The sequence below is a fragment of the Vulpes lagopus genome, chromosome 10, assembly GCF_018345385.1.
Source record: "Vulpes lagopus strain Blue_001 chromosome 10, ASM1834538v1, whole genome shotgun sequence".
NCBI classification, from domain to species: Eukaryota; Metazoa; Chordata; class Mammalia; order Carnivora; family Canidae; genus Vulpes; species Vulpes lagopus.
Genome location: NC_054833.1, coordinates 87859558 through 87885638, shown reverse-complemented (window position 1 = coordinate 87885638; position 26081 = coordinate 87859558). Strand labels below are relative to the sequence as shown.

The 26081-nt window shown below is 50.1% G+C and overlaps 1 protein-coding gene across 8 annotated transcripts in view; it reads right to left on the bottom strand.

Moving 5' to 3' along the window:
- LOC121499484 (calmodulin-binding transcription activator 1) overlaps positions 1–26081 on the bottom strand; it is a 734632-nt gene that overhangs the window by 47219 nt on the left and 661332 nt on the right. Inside the window, exon 1 of one of the 8 annotated variants that reach the window (XM_041770132.1) lies at positions 4899–5088. The exons of 6 other annotated variants lie outside the window; for them this stretch is intronic. The gene's annotated coding sequence lies outside the window, so the exon portion shown is untranslated. Of the gene's footprint in view, positions 1–3548; positions 3890–4898; positions 5089–26081 lie in introns of those variants that run through there. One more of the 8 variants, XM_041770133.1, reaches the window with a different exon arrangement.

The following is a 26081-nucleotide window of genomic DNA, read 5'->3' as shown; positions in this document are numbered from 1 at the left end:
TTCCATATTTTACCTTCCTCAATGATGTTATAATTTGCTGAACAGGTAACATATAATAGGTACTTTTAAAAATGCACTGACTGGGCAGCCCGGCTGGCTCAGCGGTTTAGCGCCACCCTCAGCCCAGGGTGTGATCCTGGAGACTCAGGATAGAGTCCCACATGGGGCTCCCTGCATGGAGCCTGCTTCTCCCTCTGCCTGTGTCTCTGCCTCTCTGTCTCTGTGTCTCTCATGAATAAATTAATAAAATCTTTAAAAAAAAATAAAAATGCATTGACTGATCTTTCTATACGTCGTATGTCTGAAGCTATGCTCTACAGTCAGTGCTTACAAGACAGTATAAAATGAAACAAATTATAGGTACCATGGTATTTTCAAAACTAAAATTTGTTAGGACACAAAAGGAACTTTATTGAAATAAAGCATCAAGCAAGATCATACAGGCCTTGTCAGTGCACCCACCCCCAAAGGTAAAAAAACAAAGATGCTATTAACAAAGTATCGTGCCATAACTATAATGAGCCTCTGTGCTACACTGCTTAGGGGGTGGAGCATAACTATTTCCTGCCAGTCAAGGCACCTCCTTGCCTGCCTACTGCAAGTTAACCCATGTCTAGACATGTCAGAGAAAAGCAAAGGAAAGATAGTCATTTGACTTCAGGGCAATCTATTTAGGAAGGGGACAAGATCATCAGTGATGGTCTCCATGATCATGAGCTACATGATCTTCATGCTATTAGTGCCAACACTTAGCAGGCTCTTGAGCACTTCCCAAATGTTTAACGTGACTAATAGTGACCTGCAGCTTCAATATCATTCAGTGCATCTCATCTGGGCTTCTCCCAACAGCACTGAAAAGTCCTGGTTGACTGTCAGACCTTACAAGAGAATGTAAGAAAATCCATGTAAGGTGTAAGGAAGACAAAATTAACCCCTACCTCCCATCTATAATTGCCAAAATCCCAGAATGCAGTTTATGGCCTGCTTCAAGAAAGTATGTAAGATTTATGGAATGAATGTTACTAACTTCATGAGAACCCACTTTCCCTTTCCCTTTCCTGTATCCTCACTTTCCTTTGGCCTTATTCTTCTTTACTTCATCTATTTTTATCTTACTTCATTGTGTAATATACACAGCCATACCTTGGAGATATTGTGGATTTGGTTTTAGACCATCACAATAAAGTGAGTCAAATTTTTTTGATTCTCAGTGTCTGTAAAAGTCATTTTTATACTATGCTGTAGTCTATTAAGTGTGCAACAGCATTAGGTCTTAAAAAATATATACTGAGTTAAAAATACTGCCAAAAAATGCTAACCATCAATTGAGCTTTCAGCAAGTCATAATCATTGATCACAGATCACCATTAACAAATGTAATGATTTTTTAAAAATCTGAAGTATTACAAGAATTACCAAAATGTGACAGAGACATGAACTGAGCAAATGCAGTTAGAAAAATGGCACTGAGGGCAGCCCCGGTGGCGCAGCGGTTTGGTGCCGTCTGCAGCCTGGGGTGTGATCCTGGAGACCCAGGATCGAGTCCCACATCGGGCTCCCTGCATGGAGCCTGCTTCTCCCTCTGCCTGTGTCTCTGCCTCTCTCTCTCTCTCTGTGTCTACGAATAAATAAATAAAATCTTTAAAAAAAGAAAGAAAAATGGCACTGAAAGATTTGCTCCCTCCCACGCAGGGTTGCCACAAAGGCTCCAATTTGTAAAACATGCCTTATCTGTGAAATGCATGAAAGTGAAGCACAATAGAATGAGGCACACTGGTATCTCTGTAAGCTCCCTCAAATCACTTAAAAAAAAAAAAAGGTGCGTATATACAAATTACATCACGTGCTCATGCCAAATGCTTTCTGGCAAGGGAATATATAACTGAAATAACCTCCCAAATATTCAGCTTATATACTATGACAGGATGCCATGGTTGATATTTAACAATGAAGACTTGGCACCACTAAGAGAGTCTCTTTTTGAAAAGATCGATGGAATACAAATATTAAGCCACTTTAAGCCAGAGAAAGCAAAACCCTTTAAGTGTGAGAAGAAATGGCAGACACACAGTTGGAAAAGGGGTGGGAAAGTGTACAACGCTAAGAATAAAGGACTTCCAGAAACCACTGCACCAGCTAAGAATGGTGCCAAGTTTAATAAAATGGTCTTTACTGATCTTTCTGGGTGATTCCAAAAGTTGTGTTTTAAATAAATGTATTAACAATTTTTCCCTTAGACATTTAACAAAAGCAGCGTACAAGCACAGTTCTGAAGGTTGCAAAGTTCACAATGGCAATGATTAAAACATCAGAAAAATTATGATGGTTCCCAGAGGAAACTCTAGATCCCCAAAATGTCCATTTCTCCCACTGCCAGAAGATTAGGGCTTTTTGCACCTTAGCTGTCAACAAGAGCTTCAGCGCTTTGGCTAGGAGAAGGTTCAACGTCAACTAATTCTTCAACTCCACTATCCTCCTCACATGAAGTAAAAAATCCTCAGTTCTACCTGTAGTCTATGCTCTCTAAAAAAGTCCAACATGAATAGCCTATAGCAGGGACAGCTGCTATTATAGACAGGAAGGCCCAGCAAAGTCTTAAAAGACTCACAACGGGTCTATGTGTGTGTATCACAAAACCAGAAAAGTTGATTTAAAAAAATCTTTAAATGATACAATGTTGTTATTAACTACTGTATTAAATACTGTGTTTCCACTTTGATTATGTGGAATATAATTAATCAGGATTGAATGGACATCCCTTCAATATTCACAGCACTGCTGTTTTTCACTAAGCTAAATTTATTGGGGAAATGCATATCCTGCAAATAAATGTTATTTTCTAGAACATTAAGCACGATTACCCCCTAAATCTAATACAAAGAAAAGAAAATACACAAGCTTATTTGCTATCATCTAATTCTGGTCTTAAAATAATATTTTCCCATAAACACACACCATGAAAGGTGCTACTGATGAGCATGTTTCTCTTTATTCAGGTTCTCAGGCAATAGTTTCTATGATACATAGCTTCTGTAGGAAAACTGAAAAATTCCTTTGGGCAGAAACAGAAAACGACTCCTTTATAAACAGCTGGCCATTTCATCATATATGACAAAATTTGGGGGAACACAGTTCTAAAATTTCAGGTTCGGGCTTCATTAGTAAACGAAATATAATGCACACAAGCAAACACATACACGAGGCAGTTCTGTCACATCCGAGAGCACCGAATCTGCTTTGTTAATCACATACCTCAGATTAACGAGTAGAAATCATACTGATCAAGAGCAAACAAACTACAAAATAGACTAAAATTATCATCATTCCCTGGTGAACCAATCGATGAAAAGACACTTTGCAACAATAGGAGACTTTCAGAAATCTGTTTTGATGCCCACAGAAACCTACGGAGATTGAAAAAGTCTCAAACATCTGAACACAATCAGGGCCACCTCTCCAAGTCGTGCAATACCGAAATGAAATCACGGGAGATCCTGCGAATAAATAAACGCAAGAAGGCCACAGGGAGCCTGTCTACTGCAGCCCACCTGAGCCTGGCCGGTGGAAGCAAGGGTGGATGCACCTCTCTAGCTCTGGTCTGCAGGTAAGCCAAACTCTCAAGTTCGTCCAAACCTCTTGGCGTCTGAACTCCACCAACTTTCGCGGCCGGGTTCTACGCACACGTTAATAAAACGTTCATTCACTCCATTGGCTTGCTAGGAAAGGCAGCCTCCAACCGCCTGGTCCCGCAGACGCGCCCAGGGCCAGCTCGGGGCTGTCCCGGCCCCTTTGCCAGCGCCCCGCGGAGGGGGCACCCGCCCGGGCCTCCTCCTCTCCTCCTCTGCTCTCCTCTCCTCTCCTCTCCCGGAGAAGGGGGCGCCGGTCCGGATCTTCCCTCCGCCCTCCCTACCAGACCCTCCCCCTTCTCCCCAAAGTAAGGGAACCCGCCCGGGGCCCTCTCCCCACGCCCCACAGAGCGGGCTTCTGTCCCCACCCCTCTCCCCGCCGCGGGCCACGTGTCCCCCGCCCTCGCCCCGCGCGCCCCCCGCCCCCCGCCCCCGCCCCCGCCCCCGCGCGGCAGGAGCGGGCGCTGCACCCGGAGAGCCCGCCGCCGCCGCTCCCGCCGCCGCCGCGTAGCGCCCGGCAGACAAAACCCAGGCGGCGGCTCCGTGGGCGCCCGCGCGCGCCCCCAGACCGCCGCTCACCCAAACACTCCGCTCCCTCGCGCACACACGCGGGCCGCAGCCCGCTCCCGCCCTCGCACCGACGCGCGCGCGCTCCGCGCCGCTCCTCGCGATCCCGCGCTCCCCCACTCGCCCCGGGAACACGCGTGACCTCACTCCCACTCCCCAGCACAGCTCCTCACGCGCTCGCTCGCTCCGCCGCCACGCGCCGGGCCCGCGCACACTCACGCGTCAAAACACGCTCCGGCCCGTCGCGCTGTCCATCCACGCGCGCTCCCTCCCCACGGGCCCCGCAGCACGCGTGTTCCTCGCCCGCTCCCAAGCGCACGCCCTGCCCCTCTCCCCATCCACGCGCGCCGCTCACGCTCGGCCAAACACCCGCGCCGTAAACACACGCCGGAGCCCACGCACACTCACGCGTCAAAACACTCCCTCCCTCGCGGGAGCACGCGCGCCCTCGCGGCCCTCGCGCCCCTCACGCCCCCCACGGCCGCGCGTGTCCTCGCGCCCACTCCCCCGACACCCCGCGCGGCCCCTGGCGCGAACACGCGCGCCGCCCCACGCCCCACGCCCCACGCCCCGGCCCGGCGCGCGCCCGCCCCCGGCCCCGGCCCCGCCCCCGCGCGCCCCAGACGCCCCGCGCGCCCCCGCCGGCCGCCGCCCTCGCCCCGCACGCGCCCGGCCGACTCTCCCCGCGGCCGCACGCACACTCACTCGGACTTGGAGAGCACGGCCGCCGCTCGGTCGGGCTGGCGCGGAGCCGCCTCTGCGTTCCTCCCCTCTCCCGCGCGGCCCCGCCCGGCCCGGCCCCGACAGCCCAGCCCGGCCCCGACCCGCTCAGCTCCACACGCCGCAGCTGGAACGACTCGGGCTCCGGGTACCGCTGTCTCCCCGCCACAGCCCGAGTGCGCCGCCGGGGCCAATCGCGGGGCGCGGCGGTGAGCTCACCGGCCCCGGCCCCGCCCCCCGGGCCGCGGGGGCCAATCGGAGGGCGCGACGTCAGCCGGAGCCGGGCAGAGGCAGGTGTGGGGCGCGGAGCCGCTCGGCGCGGGGACTGCGCCGGAACTGCGCCGGAGCCGCGCGGCGCCGCGCTGGACGGCGGCGGCCGGGCCCGGAGGGTGCGGGCGGAGCGCGGCCCCGCGGCCCCGGGCGCCCGCACGGGAGGCCCGGGCGCGCCACGGCCCCTCGCGACGCCGCCGCCCGCTCCCCGGCCAGGCTCGCCGAGGCCCGCTGCGGGGGCGGCCGCGGTCCGCTCGAGGGAAGGGACGGCCCGAGCCCGACGGCCGCGCCCGCTCCCCCGGGCTTACGGCCTCGGGAGGCTTCCTCCGGGGCCGCGCGACGGGGGGCGCTCGGACCGCGTTGGCCCGACTCCCGGCTCCGCGGCGCCGTCGGGTCAGCGCTGGAGACCCGCGCCCAGGGGGCCCCGCGTACCCGGGCTCGGCTCCCGGCGCGGCCCCGGCGCGCCCTGCGGCGGCGGCGTCTGCATTGCAGCCGCGGGAGGAGCCGGCGCTGCGCTGCGCCGCGCGGCGAGCGGGGGAGCGCGGAAGGCTGGGCGGGAAGGAGGGGCGCGGGGCGCGGCGAGCCGGCCCGGGCCGCGAGGGCGCGGGGCGAGCCCTGGGCCGGGCTGCAGAGGTGCAGAGGTGCGCGGCGTCGGCGGGGGCGGGGGCGGGGACGGGGGCGGGGAGGTCGGGCCCCTGGGACTTCGGGAGCGCTCAAGGCTCCCCGGCCGGAGGCGCGGGGCCCCACCTCCTTAGCAGGAGTTCCAGGGCCTCCGCCCGCTCCTCGCTCCCCGGGTCTAACCCTGGTGTCCCAAAGTCCGGGCTGCGGCTTGGCGTTCTCACTTGGATACTTCTGCATAACAACCCCTCGCCTCGCCTCCCGCCCTAAAGTCCAAACAGCCTTCCCAGGCATCCCAAATGGACGCTACCACCCTTTCCCCGTTCCCTTTAACATGTGTAGCCTTCCTGCTCGTCAGTCCACCACCCTACACCCACCAGGGGCCCTGCGGCCTTGCGCATGCAAAGCGCTTGACCCACGCGGACTTTCCATGAGGCTATCTTTCCTTTTTTTCCTTCATGTTGTCAATTATCTTTAAAATTGATTATATCTCGTTTCTGCCATCTGGGTTTAAAAGAATCTCAAAAGATAGGGACGGAGTCTTTTTTTTTTTTTTTTACTCTACCCGAACACACATGTAAACAACCACAGAATTTTGCACAGTCCTTAAGCCTGTACAACCAAAAATGAATAATTGGTTAGAGGCCAAGCCAAGGATGCCCCTGGCGAGGCTGGGTCACATTCTGTGCCACGCATCTGAGCCAGGGAAGCAAGCGGGTCATGTACAGTCTCACTTCTGGGGGCTGACCCTGGCTCTGTCTGCAGCAAGTCTCTCCCTGCCCTGGCAAAGTCACAACACCCGAACCTGTTCAGAATCCTGCTCCAACCTGCGTTCATCCTGCTGTTACCCCTGCATTTCCCAATTCTGCTTCCCAACTTCCCTTTGAGCTAGGGGCACCCCTATCCGTTCCTTAAGACCTGGCTCCAGCCCCCTCACCCCCAGCAGGACTGATCCAGGGACTTGTTAGTGCATCCCTATTGCAGCACTTTCTGATTGGGATCTATTACTTCCAGGGCAGGAAATGTAGAGGTGGGTAGTCAAGGCGGAGGGGGCTCTGGAGACAAACCATCTGGGTTCAAAGTCAGACTCTCCCACTTGCTAGCTGTGTGCCCCCACTTATGCCTTCATATCTATGGGTGAAAATTAAATGAGCCAATAGATGTGCTTATACCAGTGCCTGGTGCATAAGGCACAATCAGTTCGAGTTGGCTCCTGCTACTACTAGAAGTCAGGGTATCTGAGGGTGATGACTGGAAAGGGGAGGGGAGGGCTTCTGGGTTTCTGATAATATTCTATTTTTGACCTAGGCACTAGTTTTAGTTTGTGAAAACTCATTGAGCTGAGTTTCACATACTTATGTGCACTTTTCCATATGTATATTGTACATTAATAAAAAGTGCTTTAAAAAGTGGGGTTTTATTAGCCGAGACTGAGACAGCTCTAATCTTGGGAATAGGAACAAAGCCTTAACTCATCCTGAACCTTACACAATGCCGGGCACACTATAAGCCCTCAGCTAACAGTTGTTGAATTGCTCTGAGTGAATTGTAAGAGAGAAGTGGAGAGGAGGGATCATGAGGGGCAATGCTTGCCTTTCGACTTTACAGTGTCAGTGAGCTCAGGATAATTAGGATCCAGGTTCAGGCACTTGGCCCCCTGCTAAAGAGAAGTCACCTCCAGTCTTTTCTGTCTTTTAGGCAGCATGGTTTTTTTTTTTCCCTTGGGTTTGTTTTTAAAAAGCAGAGGTTCAGACCTGAACATCCCAGCTTGCCTGAGGAGGGGCATCATGACCCTTCACCCTTCTTCCAGCAACCCCACGTACAACTGGCATGTGAGAAAGGTAGTCATGGATGCTTCAGCACATTGGCTGTGTCCTGATGATACAGTTGGGGTCAGCAGCCTGAAGCTCTCCTCTCAGGCAACCTGAAGTGACATTTCTGCAGTGGTTCCTTCACTGTTCCTCTGCTGGGCCCATTAACTCTCCTGGAAGATCTGCCACTCTAATTCCCCACTGCACCTCTGTCTCAGGATGGAGGCCTCAAGAGCAAGTGCCCTCTTTGGGCCCTTTCATGGAAAGTCGGATGGCACTGGGTGGGGTAAGCTAGATGCTTCTGAAGTAAGTTCAGAACTCTGACAGCATGCTAGGACCAAGTACCCACAAGTTGTCTTTCTTTATGGGTCTTTCTAGCAGGTTAGGAAATGACAGGGTAAGGTATGCATGTGCTTAGGGCAAATTATTACACTAGATTTTTATGGGGCTTTGAGTTTGCCTGGGTTATTTTTAAAAATAGGGAAAAAGAAATTTTGCTCAGTGTTGTGATGATCACTTGGCAGCACCCAGAACAAGTGCAATTTTTGCCCCTTAAAGCAGGGTTGGTGAATCCTTATCCTAGCCCTAACCTCTGCTGAGGGTCTCATGATGAACCAATCCTGGTTGATTGCACCATCCTGGTGCAGATGTGGAAGAAGGGAACTACAGTTTGTTGGATGCCTGTTATCTGCCTGCTATTATGCTAAATACTCACATACACTGCCATTATTTTTCCTGCAAGTTGCACATTGTATAGAAGAAAAAAATAAAGGCTTTAAGAAGTCAGATAAATTGCTGAAAGGCAAACAGATGGTAAGTGGCAGATCAGGGTTTTAGGTTCTGATACTGTGCTCATTTTGCCTCTCTGGTCGTTCTCCAACTCTTGCTACCATTTAGATACCATTTGTTTAAGAAAGCAGTCCGAGAAATTTCTAGGAACCACCACATTCTTTTCCCCAGCCCTGGCAACTGTGAAAGCCTGTTTATGGAAAGAGGTAGACTCTCCCCAGCCAGGTCCCTGAGTTACTGTGAAGAGTAGAGCTCTACCTATAAACTGACATTGGATTTGAGCACAAGTGAGAAATAAAGCACTAAGACTAGATTGCTTGTTAGTGCAGCGTAATATTGCCTCTTCTAACTCATAAGAAGTCAAATCTGTTTCTAAATATTTCAACTTCCAGTAAAAGAATAACCAAATAGGAGTCTTCTCAAACTAAATGACAATTTAAAAATAAGTGCAAGATGCATATTCAGTGTATCTTTAAGGCACTCAGAAATAATGGAGAAAGAAGAATCTTTTCAACAAATAAAACTGGACAACTGGATATCCATGCAAAAGAATGAAGTCGGACCCCTACCTCACACCATATATAAAAATGAACTCAAAATGGATCAAAGACCTAAATGTAAGAGCCAAAACTACAAAATGCATAGGAGAACACACAGAGGTGAATCTTCATGTCCTTGGATTTGGCAATGGTTTCTTAGATCTGACATCAAAAGTACAAGCAACCGAGGGTGTGTGTATGTGTGGAATAGATAAATTTGGCTATATCAACATTTAAAACATCTGTACTTCACAGGACAGCATCAAGAAAATGAAAAGGATAGTTCACTGAATGGGAGAACATATTCGCTACTCATGTATGTGATAAGGGATTTGTATCTAGAACATAAAAAGAATAATTAAAAATAGCTTTTTAAAATAGCCTACTTAAAAAAAATGGGTGAAGGATCTGAATAGGTATTTCTCCAAATATAAACAAATGGCCAATAGATACGAAAGGATGCTTGACATCATTAGGCACTGGGGAAATGAAAATCAAAACCACAATGAAATACCACTTCACACCCACCAGGAAGGCTATAATAAACAAGATGGACAACAACAAGTGTTGGTGAGGATGTGGAGAAATTGAAACCCTCATCCCCTGGTGATTGGAATGTAGAATGCAGCTGCTTTCAAAAACTTCAAAAACTTAATCATAGAGTTGCCCTATGACCCCACAGTTCCATATATCCAAGAGAAGTGAAAACATTTGTCCATGCACATGGACACTCATCTAGCTATAAAAACAGAATGAAACACTAACACATGCTATAACATGGATGAATCTTGAAGACATGCTAAATGAAAGAAGCCAGCCACAGAAGACCACACGTTATAGGATTCCATTGATATGAAATGTCCAGAATAGGCAAAATTATCAAGATTGAAAGTAGATGAAGCGTTGTCTTTTGCTTGGTAGGAGAAGTGTTGGGGAGAGTGCTGGGGCATGGCTGTTAATGTTTTTGGAGGAATGAAAATGTTCAAAAATTAGATTGTAGTGATGTCTGCACAACCCTATGAGTCTACTAAAGATCTTTGGATTGAAATAGGTGAATTATATGGTATGTTAATCATATCTCAATATAGTTGTAAAACACACACACAATAAGGAGAAAAAGAATGAAATATAGAAAAGGATCAGTGGATTAACTCTGGAATAGACTGAAGAATAGGAAAAGGAAGACCATCATAAATAAATAAAAAATAAAAAAAAAAGGGGGGGATATCCCTGGGTGGCGCAGTGGTTTGGCGCCTGCCTTTGGCCCAGGGCGCGATCCTGGAGACCCGGGATCGAATCCCACATCGGGCTTCCGGTGCATGGAGCCTGCTTCTCCCTCTGCCTGTGTCTCTGCCTCTCTCTCTCTCTCTGTGACTATCATAAATAAATAAAAAATTAAAAAAAAAAAAAAGGAAAAGGAAGACTAAGGTCTAGGGAACTGATGGCCTATCCTTGGAGTCAGCTGTCTAGCCTTGTTCACCAAGCCCCTTGTGTCCACCCCAGGGTGAGATACATGGGTAGAGAACCCAGGTAGACAGCCCCTGCCAGGTGACTGCTCTTGAGACAAGATAGACATAGTAGAGGCACTGAGTCCATGATGGCCACATCAAGGAGCAAAAGGAGGTCAGAAGAGGGGTCATTTCTAATTGTGCTTATGAAAGTCTGTAAAAAAGCCAGGAGTGGGTCTGTCAAATCCCTGCTTACAGTGCTTGCCTTCTCGCTGGCTCAGGATCCTGGAGAGAACAGCGTCCTGTACTTGGGGTTCCCTTTGAAGAACTCCCTGGGGTGTTGAGGTTTTCCATCACAATGGTTGGCTGATTCTGATGTGAAGGTAAGATTTGCAGAGAGCCTCAAACCATCCTACCTGAGCTGTAAATATCCTTATCAGGACCCCTGAGCCTTCCATATGAGGGAGATACTGAGGGCAAGGGGAAGGGCGTAGGCCTGAGGTCAGCAGTCTGGGCTCTAGTTCCAGTTCCACTGCTAACTGCTTGTGTGGGAAACTCCTTGCTCTCACTGTGCCTCAGTTTCCTATTTTGCAAAATGAGATCAAAGACTGTGTAGAAGGGGTGCTGGCATACGTCCAGCATGACCTGATCTGCCACAGCAATTGCCCTATGCTTCAGCTGCAGGGACTCTGGATTTGAAATGACCAGTCCCACAAATGCAGCTGCATGCTTGAGCCCAGGCAACCCACAGCATCAAGAGAATGAATTCATGGTGGTTGTTTTTAGCCACTAAGCTTTGTGGTAGTTTGTTATGCAGTAGTCGATAACTACTACTTCTCAGATAAGGAAGACACTGGTAAAGGGGATGGTGGGGAGAAAGGTGTTTGCTACCAGGGCAAACCATGCTACCATGATTTATATCAGCCTGGGAAGTCTATCATATTTGATCTGGAGGGTGGAGGGGAATCATTAGCCATCACCCTGAGAACTTGGGGATTTCTCTTAAAGGATATAATGCAGAAAAAGAATCCAAAGAAACTGGGTGAATACACAACTCCTTCTCCCAGAGGTTTATACAGGCCCATCTGTTACCTCCCTGCCTCCCTCCTTCCCCCCAGTATACTATATGAAGGCCAGATGATGAAACACATGGCTAGTCTCTCTGTGAGGGTAGGACATGCTCTGCTCTAAGGGGCACAGAGTATCAAAAATGCATTCAGGAAGTGGTAGTGTGTGGTAATAAAGCACCCGATGGGCTTTAGTGTCTGACACCCTGAGTTGGAATCCCTAGCTGTGAGCCATAGGACAAGTCACCTGACTCCTCTGAGATTCACGTTCCTCTTCAGTAAAATGGGGATGGAAACATCTGCTGGAAACACAGGATTAAACTGGATAACGAATGTAAAGTGAGTAACACAGAGCCTGTTGGATACCTAGGGAGAGCTTGGGGACTAGGAATATCTTCATGATAAACTCCAGGATCTTTTGGAATGGTGGATTCTCTCCTACTACAATTTACTTCCTCTGCTGTTAAAATGAACTTGCCTTCCCTAGCACATGGTAGCTGGGTGGTGGAGCTGGCCTGGATGTCTTAGGTATGGCCAGTAATCACACACGGGAGGAGAGAGCCTCTCCCTCAATCCTACTTCTTAGTCTTTCAGGAGGAACTGGGACTAGAAGACCCAGACCCCTTAGCACATGCCAGTGTAGCTCATGGATCCTACGCAGGCTAGCCCTAGCCTACATATCCTTTCACTTCTCCAAAGGTCCCATCTGTTCTAGGGATCTGGGCAATACAGTTCTCATGGAAAAGGTGGTGCAATGCAATAAGTCTGCAGGGTGATGAGAACCCAGTGAGCAGATGCCACCTGGGGAGTGGAGAGATTTACTCTTCCTGTTGAGGTGGGAGCTGCCATCATCACCATCATCGTCATAGTCTTTGTCATCATCATTGTTGTCATCATCATTGTCATTGTCATCGTCACTGGCCTGATAATCATCGTTGTCATTGTTATCATCATTGTCATCATCATCATCACTGTCATCATCATCATCATAGTCATCATCGTCATTGGGACAACAGTCACTGAGCCCCAACTGTGCTTCTTACCCATGTCCATTCTTTCCATATTTACACCAAGCCTGGGAAGCAGGTGCCACTATTATCAGAGCTTACAGAAGAAGAAACCGAGGCACAGCAGGCTTATGTAACTTGCCCTGGCCTGTGCACTAGTGAGTAGCAGAGACCCCACCACTATGAGCCCCCATGCTCTGGAGCTGGAGCTCTTAGCTGCTTCTTTGTTCAATTTCACAGGGAGCTAGAGACGCACAGGTATAGGGACAGGCACAGCCAGGTGAACAAGGAGGCAAGGGCAGGCTTGGGTGCTTGGCTGACAGGGCTAGTGTCCCTCCCTCCTCCAAGCCCCCTTCCTGAAGGCATGCCAGTCAACTTGACGGCCACCCTCTGGTGGCTGGAGGTACATCTCAGATCTAGTCAAAGAGTTAGGGTCATGTCGGGCCAGTCGGCCTGTGCTTTATTTGAACCAGGATCCTAAAATCCCTAGAATGCAGAGCATCCATGCAGTGAGTGTTCTATTCAGGAGTCAGAAGGGCCTGGGCACTCATGTGTTCCAGCTCTGACACCTGGAAAGGGTCTGTTCTCTAGGACTTGATGTGCCCATCTGTAAAACAGGGATGAAAACAGTGGCTGCATCACAGGCTCATCGTAAGGCCTCAGTGAAATATTTGTGAAGCTCACAGCCTGGTGCCCAAAAAGTGTTGGCACTTTGTCTTAGCTAAACAATGGAACAAGGTAAACTGGCCCACACCTTGGTGAAGATAGTCAGAAAACTAGCAGAAGCCCTGGTGTCTGAGTGATGGGCCTCCATGAAACCTCAGAGGGAGCGTCTAGGGCCTCAGAAGAGCCCTCCTGGCAGTGATGAAATCCCCTTCCAGCAGGACTTCCCATTTTTGGATAATAACTCTGTTTTGGGCTGAACTGTGTCCCCCTCAAATTCACGTGTTGAAGCCCTGACCCCCAGTACCTCAGAACATAACTGTATTTGCAGATAGGGCCTTTGAAGAGGTGATTCAGTTAAAATGAGGCTGTTAGGGTGGGCCCTCATCTAGTGTGACTGGTGTCCTCTCCTTATAAGAGGATATTTAGACCTACAGAGGGACACCAGAGATGGAAGCATATACAGGAACAATCACGCGAGGACACGGTGAGGAAGTGATCATCTGCACGCCCAGGAGAGAGACCTCAGAAGAAACCAAACCTGCTGACACCCTGATCTCAGACTCCCAGCCTCCAGAACTGCGAGAAAATACAATTCTATGGTTTAACCCCGCCAGTCTCTGGTATTTTGTTATGGCTGCCCGAGTGAATGAATACAAACTCTTTCTTCTATGCACAGCTCCCTACGCTTCCATGCATCTCTTTGCCTGCCTAAGGGCTTACAGATACTCAAGAAATCGTGGGTCTCTCTTATGGCTCCCCCTTCAATGCCACTCTTGCCAAAGCAGAGCCCAAACCCCAGAATCCTTCTGGTAAGGAGCTGAGGAAGCCTGGGTGCCTAGGGTGTGAGAGAGCACCACAGGTGCCCCCTGGGCACCTGCTGGCCTCTCCTCGAGGCAGGAAAACCCAGCAAGCCTTCAAAAGAGGCTACCGTGCACCCACGTCCAATGGAGTCATGCTTGTGATTGGAGGTGTTTACTGGAAAGGTACCCTCAGAATGCACTTATTAAAACTGCCATGGTGTGCTTTTTCACAAAATAGATGCCACGCTTTCTTAACGTGGAAATCTGATTAAAGAGAAAATAGTGTGTTCTCATAGGCAACAACTGAGTCCGAAGATCCATATGTTGTATTTAGGGTGAAAACCACTTTGAGATCACCAACCTGACGGTTGCTGCCTACCCAAACCTGAAGCTCATGCACCAGTGAAAGCAAGAGTTAGAAAGTTCTCCTTTTAAGGAAGCAACTAGCGGCTGCCTAGGAATAATAATTACTGAGGTCACAATGGCACCCGGGAATGCTGTCGCACCACGTCGTGTTCTGAGTTACCAAAAGAAGAAAAAAGCAGTCAAAAGAGAAGGCACAATTAGAGACCAGTGCACCTGTACGGGTCTCTAATTTAGACCTGTACCCCTCTTGTGCATGTCAGAGAAGCAGAGCTGACACATTAGCTTCAGGGAGTTTTAGATCCCTTTGGCGCTAAAGTGAGGAAAACAAAAAGGGGACCAGGGGAAAAAAAGCAGGTATGTGTCATGCACACCCCCAGCTCATCTCTCTTTGACACCTCAGGTCATGTTTCTGCTGTGGACCCTCATGTTGTGGCCACGACCCCGCATAGGCCTGCAGCTCACTGGCTTCCTCAGGACCTGTAAGCCAGCATGGCTCTGTTACCCATGGGCCTGAGAAGCACCATCCATCCATTTCCAAAGAGAAATGCCCTGAGCACCATCACAAGAAATGCAGCCCCGCCCAACGATCCTCCTGGCTTTAACTCACTTTTAAGTAACATGGGAAATATAAAATGAGCACCCACTCACTTTCTTCCTAGGTATCAAACACGGGGATGTCAGGGGAGGAATGATGTCTTTAACTGCAATCAGGCCCTGGAGTCAGACTTCCTGCTGCATATTTGCTTTCTGCTGGGAGCTGGTTCTCTCCTGCTGCTTTTCAAGTGAGGAGCGAGCAAAGACTCAAAGACTCGTGATGAATGCATTAGCCATCTCCAAGTTGCAGATAAGTGGGGGCTTTGTATGCCTTGGGCTCAGCCCCGTGAGGCTGTGCTTGCAGTGGTTCTGGGGTGGCTCCATAGCACCCCTGTGCAGGACCTACTCTGTTGGAGGTACACAACGGAGCTCCACTGGTTTTCACAGCTCCTGCATGACCCAGGCCAGGCCTTCCAATGTCCTAATAAACATCACTGAGCTTATAAAATTAGAGCATTGAGTCTGAAGAATCACACTGAATTGTTAACATCCTCGAAGGTGGCTGTGAATGCCGCCTCTATGTCTTCCCTTTCTCTTAGAGGTGAATTACTTGCCTCTGAATTACTGTCCTGGCTCTGAGATCCCCAACTGTACCCAGCTGGTCACCATTTGCAAGGTCTGATCCATTCCCACCAGTACTGGCAGAAGAAAGAGGAGCACTGTTGGGAGAGGGGGAACTGGTTCTGGGGCTTCTTCCAGGCTCCCAGTCCCCAGTATCCAGGAGGAAGACGGGAGAGAGGGCAGGAGGGAGGAGGCCAGGCTGCTCCAAATGGAGCTGCTCATAACCCTGCAGCAGCAAGTGGAGCCATCAGGAGAACACTTTAGGAAGAAGAGAACATTGCTAGAGCCTGGGGTGCCGTCTGCAGGATGGAGATGGGATGCAGGTTCATTTACAGACCATCACATGCTGTGGCACAGGTGAGTAATTTAAAGAGGTAATTGAAATAATATGTTAGAATAATAAGCTTGACCATCAAAGGCTTCTAGAATTTCTTCCTTAATTCAGTTTGGTAGACTGATCTGTAATCTACTTATTTTAGCATCTCTGCCTAGGAAATCTTGAGCTTTAGACAATACTCTCTGCAGAAGACAAGGTATTCACCCCAGCCATTTTTCCTAAAAAAATGTGTTCTTTGGCCCCAGAGAATTGCTGAAGACTACACAAGATCTGTGTGGGGGCAACACTTCAAAAACAACAGCAACAAAGACAACAGAGGGTAGCCCCGGTGGCTCAGGGGTTTAGCGCCACCTGCAGCCCAGGGCGTGATCCTGGAGACCCTGGATCGAGTCCCATGTCAGGCTCCCTGCATGGAGCCTGCTTCTCCCTCTGCCTGTGTCTCTACCTCTCTCTCTCTCTCTCTCTCTCTCTCTCTGTCTCTATGAATAAATAAAATAAAATCTTTAAAAAAAAAAAAGACAACAGAAAACACACATTTCCTCTCTCAACAAAGACATGGGAAAGAAATTGGTCTGTTGTGGTGAGGAGTAGGGGAGGCAGGTGAAAGCAGGTGGGAACAGAGAAGGAGGAGGTACTGTCCTCCTCAGTAAAAAATTTAACGTTGCCCCGAAAAGAAGTCTGGCCTTTGTCCCCGCCTTTGAGAGATGATTTCTAAGCCCTTGGAATGTTAAGCTTTATGGGAATGTCTTTGTTTGCTTGGAGGCCTTGGGTGACTGGTTGTCTAACAATATGATTTAAAGTAAGGGCTGGTCCCAGGGGATATTTGTAGGGTGGGGTTGGCCACACTAAAAGGACCAACAATGTGATTTAGGGTGGGGGCTTTTGGTCACACAGTGTCGGCCACCTCTGGAGATCAGCTAGGTGGGCAATTGCTCATGCTCCTGTAATGGAGCCCCAATAAAAGCCCTGGACACCGAGGCTCCTGTGAGCCTCCTTAGTTGGTGATGATACTCCAGGAACACTGTCCCACATGGTTGCTGGGCAAACAAACACTGTCCACGACTCCACAGGGTGGCCTTCTGGTCTCTGCCCTTTATACTTCTTCCCTTGGCTGGTTTTAATGTGTATCCTTTTGATGTAATAAACTGTAACTGAGTATAACTTTTGTGGGTTCTGTAAATCCTTTCAGTGCATTAGCAAATCTGAGCAAAGACTTAGGGACCCCAGAACTTACAGTTCGTATCAGAAGTGAGGGTGGTCTGGTATGGATTGTGCGCCCTCTAACCTCACAGTTGGTTAACTCTCTCACATTCTTTCTACATATGGAGACCACGTCTATTAGCAAACATTTAAGTTTTCATGTAGGATCAGCCCCTATCAAACACATTTCCTTCCTGATGGGGGCACAGATACCCCACAGGATACCCCTGGCTCTTTCACCTGCTCCCATAACACTCAGAACCTGCCTCTATGGAGCACTCATCACACCAGTTGTGTTACATGTTTGTCTTGGGTCCTAGGCCATGAGCTCCCAGAGGCAGGAACATGCACAGTTAACTTATAAAGACATGGGTCCAGCAGAGTGGTTCTCAGGAGGCCACGGTGCCGGGTCAGTTCTGGACACCCTCCCCAGCCTGGCTTGACATCAGGGATGCTACAGCCTTTAGGTCAGCAGTCAGCAGTCAGCAGTGACAATGATGGTCACCAAACACCATTGGCTGTCCATCAGTCCATCCATCTGCCCATCCATCCATCCATCCGTCTGTCCATCTATCCATATGTCCATCTATCTATCTCTTGAAGAAATATTTATTGAGTACCTACTGTGTTCCCAGTCTCTTGAGATATGATGATAATTAAGACAAAAGTCCTTAGCTTTAGGATTCAGCTATATTCTCACTTTTGTGAACTTCATCCACACCCCTTGTCCCATTTCACCCAATGCCACCTCTATGCAGACTGGTCACAGATTTCTCTCTTCTGCCCATATGCTTCTCTGAGCTCTGGAGCCTACATCCACTCACTCACTATTGATTTTTCACATGATGTCCCAAAGGCCCTTCAAATTTAGCCCAACCTATGACTAGTCCTCTCCAGGGTGAATGACACAGAACTCTCATAACTAATCTACCTACAATTAATATTGGTGCCACCTCCTGAATGTCTCTTGAGTTTGTCCCTTCTCTCTAGAACCACCAAGCACAGCATCATTTTCAGGCTGGAGGATTAACTGGTCTAACCTCACCTGCTCTGAACCCCCTTCCATCACTCTCAAAACAGCAGCCAAGAGAGCTTGAAATGCACACCTGGCCATGTCACTGCCTCTCAAACCCTCAGTGTCTGCCCTCTGCTTGGGGACAAAGCCATCTCTTCTTAGCTTGACCCACACAGTCCTGTCCTTGAGCACTCCACTAGCTTTTGTGCTCTGATCCCCACTTCCTCTCCACCTCACCAGCCTTCATGTGGTGAGGCTCCCTTATACTCATGGGGCTCCCTCCCACCACAGAGCTTTTGTACATGCTATTCCCTCTGCCTAGAATATTCTTGCATCCTCTCTTCATGGAGCTAACATCTCCTTCCTCAGATCTCAGTTCACAGGTCATTTCTTCAAGAAATTACTCCCACATGTCCTGAGGAGTCATCCCCCCATTACAAGCTCCCCAAGCTCTTGTTTGTGGGAAGGCTTGGAGGCCAGGTCTGATTTTTCTTCCGCTAGATGGTAAACTGGTTGAGCACAGGCACCTCCTCTGGTTTTGTTCATTTGTTTTGATTCCAGCACTTGGCCCAGTGCCTGGCATCAAACAGTTAGTGAATAAATGATTATAAAGAATAATCACTAATGGAGGAATTTATCAAGTGTGATGGGAAAGCCAGGAAAAAAGAAGGCACCCTGCATATGAGGGAAAGAGGATGAGGTGGAGAATTGGCTTTTATAGGGGAGCGGGCTTAGGGTAGATGTTTTCAATAGAGCAGAGGTTCTCTAAACTGATCACAGGGAAGAGACTCATGGGATCAGAGGGAAAGTCCTTACGAAGATCTAGAGGTGGGAAACAGCATGGTACATAGGGGGAAATCTGAGTATTGTAGTAGAGAGCAGAGTGGAGCATTACCAGGGGACAGGGAGGGCTGATGATGAGCTGAGAAGGCAGGCTGAGGCCAGCTTACAAAGGGTCTGTATCCGACTACGCTGGAAAGTGAGTTTATCCAGACCTTGCCAAGGAACAGAGGACCCCTCCCTCCCTCCCAGCCAGTGCTCCCGCAGCCCCATCCCTCCTTCCCTAACAGATCTCACTACACCCAGGTTATGTTTGCCTGTCTTCCTGGCTGTCTCTTCTGGCAGACGGCACCTTGCACAGCACCTGGCACACAGTGGGTGCTCCATCCATCCTTTCTGAATGTAATCAGTGGCCTAGAGCATGGATGGGAAGGGAAAGAAAGTGGTGGGTAACTGGGAGGCCCTGGCGCATGTCTGGGATAAGAAAAGCCTAAGATGGGACAGCAACAGACCCAGGGGGAGGAACCCCTGTGGGGCTTGAAGGTACTAATTTGCAAACTGCTTGGCTGGAGAGAGAGCATCATGGGAAGAGAAGAGTAGGGACAAGGGACGCTTCTAATTCCCACTGTGTATAAGTCAAGAGCAGGTGGGTGGAGTCATGTCCTCATGTGGAGGATGGGGGACCTTGCAGGCTGCTGGAAGTTTAGTGCATTGATCCACCTAAACGCTTCATGGGAAGGGCCTGGCAGGTGGCAGGGATTCAGATATCAGCCTGCTGTAACCCCTGGGTGGGCAGCTCTGTTCTAAGAAGCAGCTTCTGCAGAAAGAGACAGTCATGGTGGCTCAGAGGTATGCCAGCTCTCCCTTGTGTGTCAAGACCACCGGATGCAGCTTGATGTCACTGAAATGACACAAGTTGTCACCAGCTCTTCTCAATGCTGCTGCTGCTGAACGGGATGAGGACTGGGGCTGAGTGCCCTGCTCTCGTCACCAGCACATCACGGACTTGGACAAGAGAAAGGACGCTTGGGGAGCCTCCCCTCTGCCATCAGAACCAGTCCCTCTGCCCATGGTTCCCACTCTTTCGTCAGTGCTAATCATGGGAAGGGGCATCAGCTCATTCAGCCCCGACACCTGAGCAAATGTGGACCAAGGGAAGGAAACCACAGTCCAGGGATCCCTGGGTGGCACAGCGGTTTGGCGCCTGCCTTTGGCCCAGGGCGCGATCCTAAAGACCCGGGATCGAATCCCACATCAGGCTCCTGGTGCATGGAGCCTGCTTCTCCCTCTGCCTGTGTCTCTGCGCCTCTCTCTCTCTCTGTGACTATCATAAGTAAATAAAAATTAAAAAAAAAAAAAAAAAGGAAACCACAGTCCACCACACCAGCTGTGGCTTCGAGCCAGCTCATTTCTCCTCCCCACCTGCATCCTGGCTCCCAGAGCTTTGATGAGTCTGGCTGTGCAGGGAGGGGAGCTCGCTGGTCAGGAGGGGCTTCTGTTCTGATTTATTGATGGTTTGGGGCAAGTCACCGCCCTTCTCTGGGCCCAGATTTCTGCCAAAAGGATGAGGAGGTTGGACTACCTGCTGACTGAGCTTCCTTCAAGTTCTAACTCCCGAAGATTCTAAGTTTGTTTCTGGTGTGTCAACTATTTCCCCTCTGCCGCTGATTTTTTAAATGTCTCCTGTTATTCTTAATAAGCATGGAACATCTGACACATACCTGCCTGCTACTTTTTGTTCTCAAACAAAGGACTTTGGGTTCACAAGTGTAAAGCGTCAGCAGGTTACTGCAGTAGAGGAAGCCAGTCTTCAGCCTGTCAGACTATTTTGAATGGCTTGTTGTCACAGGCAGGGACAAGGTCATCAGGCTGCTTAGATGGATCAGAAATGTGTGTATTTTTAGGAGCTTTTAAAGGGAGAGGACCTGCTCTTAGCCCCAGCCAGAGGCTATCTGGCCTGCTCAGTCCTGTGTGGAGCTGGACTGCAGAGAGGTGTCTCCCCTTACCCTGTCTGGGACCTCCAGGACTCACTTCCTCCAGGAGGCCAGGGGCAGCTGCCTCTTCTCCTTGTTGGTGACATTCTGAGTGTCGAAGTCTTAGGATCATTGCTCCTCAGTGCTGGATAAACAGATCAACATCTCCACTCTTTTCCAGGGAGGTAGAGTCAGGAAGCCAGATCCCAGGAAAGGATAAGGAAGCCAGCAAAACACTGGCTTGCTGTCTGTACCCCAGGTCTTCTGGTCTCCTTGGGGTCCCAGCTTTGCCAAGAGGCTTCTCTTTGAGGCTATAGCTTCTGGAGCATAGCTGCCCACATCCAAATGCTGTGTGATAGGATAATGGGCGTCTGATACAATCATATGAGGAGCTAGGGGTACAATTGCCCGAGTGGGCTTGCCAGGCAGTCTTTGAGCCCATCCACACGATTCCTGTATTCCAGCCACAATCAGGGTTGGGGTTGACAGCTGTCTTGAAGGGGTCTGACAGCCACATGCCCTTCGGTGATAAGTCACAGTTGGTTCCTGCCTTGAGCTCACCCCCAGTCCCTGAACCCCAATGGGGAACAAGTGGGAAAGAGCTTGTCCCAGGAATTCAGAGCAGTTGCAGGATGTCTCCCTGGGTCCAGGGACAGGGAAGCTGCCTTTCTGGGCTAATACCAGAAGGCCAGACAGGCAAAGCAGGCCTTGTCCTTCCTCTTGCTGCACAAGGAAGGGCAGAGGTATTGGAGGCATAAGACCTCCTGGGTCAGATAGGAGGCGGAGAGGCTCCTGGGCCTTCTTGTCCTGCCCTGGACTGGGGAAGGCCACAGCTCTGAGCTCAGAGACAGGTTTGGCACCATCTCATCCAGAGCTTTCAGCCACTTCTCTGGGTTCTTTCAACTCACATGGCTCTCTTTTGCCTGAGGATCTCCCTCCATGTGGCTTCCTCTACCCAGAATGCTCTGCCTCACCTTTCACCTGGCAGGTGACACAGCTGCCCACAGCCTTTTTGGTGACAGCCCCTCTTTTCCTAGCCTCCCTGGGGTCATGTCCTCCCATCTTCTTCCTGACTTGCTGGCTGCTTCTCCCCAGACTCTTTGCCAGCTCCTTTCTGTTGACATCCAAATATCTGGGGGAGCCAGATATTTGGTGGACCCTGTACCCACCCACCCTCTGTTATCTACACTCTTTCATGGAGCAATGGCATTTAGCCCATGGCTTTAAATTCCATCTATGAGCCGATGACTCCTAAAACTGATCTCCATTCTTGACTGTCCTTGGCCTACAGACTTCCAAAGTACTTTTGGTGACCCTAATAAGGCAGTGGAGCACAACATGAGCAAAACCAAACTCCTCACTCCCCATCTCCCAAACCTGTTGCTTCTTCAAACTCCTCCATCTCAGGGAATTATCCACCGTATCCACCAAGCCCCAAGCCTAGGTATGACCCATCGTCTCTCTCATTCTCCATGTTTAAATCATCCATAGAAGCCTTGATTCTACCTCCAGACCCCAAACCGTGTCTCTTGGGATTCATCATTACTGGCCCCCTTGGGGGCCGCCATCATATCTTGCCTGCACTGATGTAAGAGTGTCAGGTGGCTGCGGATCAGAAAAACATAAACCTGAGGGTGTTGACTCACCTGCATAAAACCCTCCCGTGGCCCCCAATTTTGTCCTCAGGATAAAATTCCAGGTCCCTGCCTTGGCTGATGGGCTGCACGTGGCCTGGCCCCTGCTGACCTCCTTAGACTTGTCTCACTCCCCTATACCCTCTTACTCTGCTCAGCTGCAGGGGCTTCATCAGCTTGTTCTCTCCCTGGAGGCCTTGTTCTTCTTATTCCCTCAGCCTTTAATATTCTTTCCATGCTCTTACTGTGGCTGGCTCTTTTCCTATTATATTGTCTTCCCATAGAGGCCTCCTTGGACCGCCACCGCCCCCCCCCCCAAACCTTGAGTAGCCACCCTGGCACCCTCTACTAGGCCACCATTTTATTTTTTATTTATTTTATTTTATTTTATTTTTTTAGGCCACCATTTTAAGTGCCTTGATATTTTCCTTTGTGATTTATTTGTTGTTTCTCCTTCCCACTGGAATATAAACTCCATGAGAATAAAGGTTTTCCAGAGCCTAGAGCAGTGTCCGGTGCACAGTAGATGAAGAGCTGATGGCCCTGGTGAAAGGAGGCAAGATGAAAGGCCAGAGGACTAGTCAGCACATGTGAGGTTACATTGGGCTGCATGAAGGTGGTGGACAGGGTATGCAGGGAGGCAGGGGAGATTGGCAGGACAAAAGCATTAGGATGGCAGGCAATGGGGTGCAGACAGGGTTGGGCAAGGGGTTTTGGGGGGACTCCCAGCTTCCGGGGTCAGGCTGTCCACTGAGGTGGGAAATGTTGTAGGAGATGGGGGTTGCAGAGGGCAACAAAAGAATGGTAGTGAATAAGATTTGTGACATGTTGACTTTGCCCCAGAGAAATCTGAGCCAAGCTGTTCCTGGGGGACAGTTAGATGGATGGTTCTGGATCTGAGAAGAGGCACAAGGGAGAAGATAGTGCACCTTTACCTTCCTATACCATAAAGGGAGCTCCGGGTGAGGGCAAGCCCTCAGGGAGAAGAGAGTGGCCCAGTAGATAGCACCCCATTGCCCTTTAACTGCCATTCAATTTGGGGGCTTTCAGTACCTCTGACCCCATTGGGTGTCCCATCCCCATTGTGAGGCTCTCCAGACCATAGGCTCTGTGACTCCACCTTCTCCTGGTCCCTCAACTCCCCTGACTGTTCCTTCTCAATTTCTATCACAGGCTCTTTCTGGAATGTTCTGTGAATGTCCAAGTAGCCTGCTTTCTCCTGGGACACTCTCTTCTCCCTCTGCCTCAGAATTCTTTATTTGGAAATAAAGTTTTTGTAATTAGTTAATTATAGATATAAGTAGTTATAATGAGTTTATACTGGATAGGGTGGGCCCTAAGCCAATGATTAGTACACTTATAAGAAGAGAAGATGAGCACACAGGGACAAGGTGCTGTGTGATGACAGAAACAGAGATGGGAGTCATGTTGTCACTAGCCAAGGAACGTCAAGGATTGTCACCAGCCACCAGAAGCTGAAAGAAGCAAGAATTCCTCTATTGCTTTCAGAGGGAGCATGGCCCTGCTGACACCTTGATTTTGGACTTCCAGCCTCTAGAACTGAGAGAGAATATATTTCTGTTTTAAGCCTCTGAGTCTGTGCTCCTTTGTTATGGTGGCCCAGGAAATGAATGTGATGGTCAAGGATAAGTTGCTTGATACTGACCACCAGAGGGCCTGAGCCCCCTACCTTGATGCCTCAAAATAAGCCACCTTACCCTCAGGTAGCTGGGAAGCCAGTACTACAAGAGCGCCCACATCTGGCGGAGCTCTGGGGCTCCCACATGGATTTTACTCTGCTTCCTGCCCCAACAGCCAGAATGAAGATGCAGAGGCTGCCTCCTTGGCCTCTGCAGATGCTGGGCTTGCTCCTCAGTGCTCTTTCTCTGCAGGACACCATTTGTCACTGCTGTAAGGAGGCGGGTGAGCTCCAAGGTGACCCATTCCCTGCCACACAGAAGAGCTCTATACAGATCTATTTGGTGTGGCCCCAGCTGCCAACAGCAGGAGATCACTTCTCTAGGAGGCATCTGAGGACCAGGCCCCTTGGTTTCTGGCTAAGGAGGGCTAAGGACAGACACCCCCAATCTATAATGATGCAGACCCCACAAAGACTGATTATGGGAAGAGAACCCACACTTTGAAGTAAGGCACTGGCCAGACAGGCTGCAGGTCAGACAGGGGGGTATTCTTGCCACTCAGCTTCAAGTCCTACATATAAGACTAGGTCAAATCAGCTTTTTCTGCTGCCACCTTGTCTCTGGAGTGAGGTCTGGGGCACATCCAGGCAGGTCAGCTCATGCAAAGAAGTACCCAGAGACCCATGAGCTAACCCACTCCAGATGAGTGCCAGAGGGCTCTTGGCAGTACCCACTTCTTTTGGGGAGAATCCCTGTCAGTGCTCCTTCAAGCTTCTCCTCCAAAGTCCTCCCAGAGGCAGGTAAGGGTGGGCCCCTGGGGCACTGGCTATGGATATACTTCAAGGCAGCTCTTCAAAGTCAAGACAATTCACTCCTGCTGAATGTCTTATCTTAAAAAGTCTTGTGAATTTTGTATCCTGCTCCATAAAAGAAACTGTCTTATTTTTAATAAAACAGTGATATTTTAAATTATTTACAACTAAATTGTTTGGCTCCATGCATGTTCTCCTATGTGGACAGTTGGGCATCACACCTTAAGTGCAGAGGTGGGTAGTTGGGAGGTGGGCTGCGGGTCTGCAGGACGGAGGGAGGGAGCCAGGCCAGGAGCAGCTGGCATAGTATACTCATCAGAAGGCCCTGGAGTGTCACTATGGGAGGGAAAAAACACCCAGAGGCTTCTGGGGGCCCGTCTCACAGCTGGAATGCCCTCTCCTGTTGCTACTGGACTACCCCCATGGTCTCTACGTCATGTGTGGCCTCTGGCTCCTGGTGGGTGGAGGCTGTTTTTAGAAACCCGCTTTAAGGGAGAGGCTGGCAGGAGCATGCAGTGTGTGTGTGTGTGTGTGTGTGTGTGTGTGTGTGTGTATGTGTGTGTAAGGCAAGCAGCATGGAGGTGGGGGGCAGAGCTGGGAACCACCCCAGCTACACACTTTCCATCTGTTAGCATAGAGGGTTTGGTCAGAGCAGAAGGCCAAATCAGAAGGCCAAATCTTGCTTTTCCTTCTCTCCACCTCCTTAGTAGAGAGTAGCTCTCCTTACTCTCCATCTTTCCAGATGTCTAACCCCAAGGCAGGCTGCCCTGGAGGCTGGCTTACTGGATAACTTCCCCTGGCCTTGCTGAGTGCCCATCCTGCCCTGAGGCTTCCTATGCAGGAAGCAGGCACCTAGTGGATAAAGTCAGTTCCAGCCCCTACTCCCCACTCTGCTGGAGATGACAAGGTCCCTCTCCTGCCCCTAAGGGTCAACAGGAGGCCTGCCCAGGTGGCCAGCTGTCGAGCCCAAGAAAGCTGCATCCAAGCCTCACTCCAATCCTCTTGCACAGGCAGAGGCTCAGCTGCCTGCGAAGCAATTGAAAATAGAGTCTAAGTCTAAGCAGCTTAGTAGGGTTCCAAGAAAGGGGCCAGTGGGGTGGGGGTGGGACCAGAGGGACCCCTGGGCTTCTCAATCTGGCTTTGAGAAGAATTAGATGGCTGCAAGAGAAAGAACAGTGCACCCAGAAGTTCCATTCATCTTCTATTCCAGGGAGAGGAGTGTCCTTAAAGGTGTCCCAGTG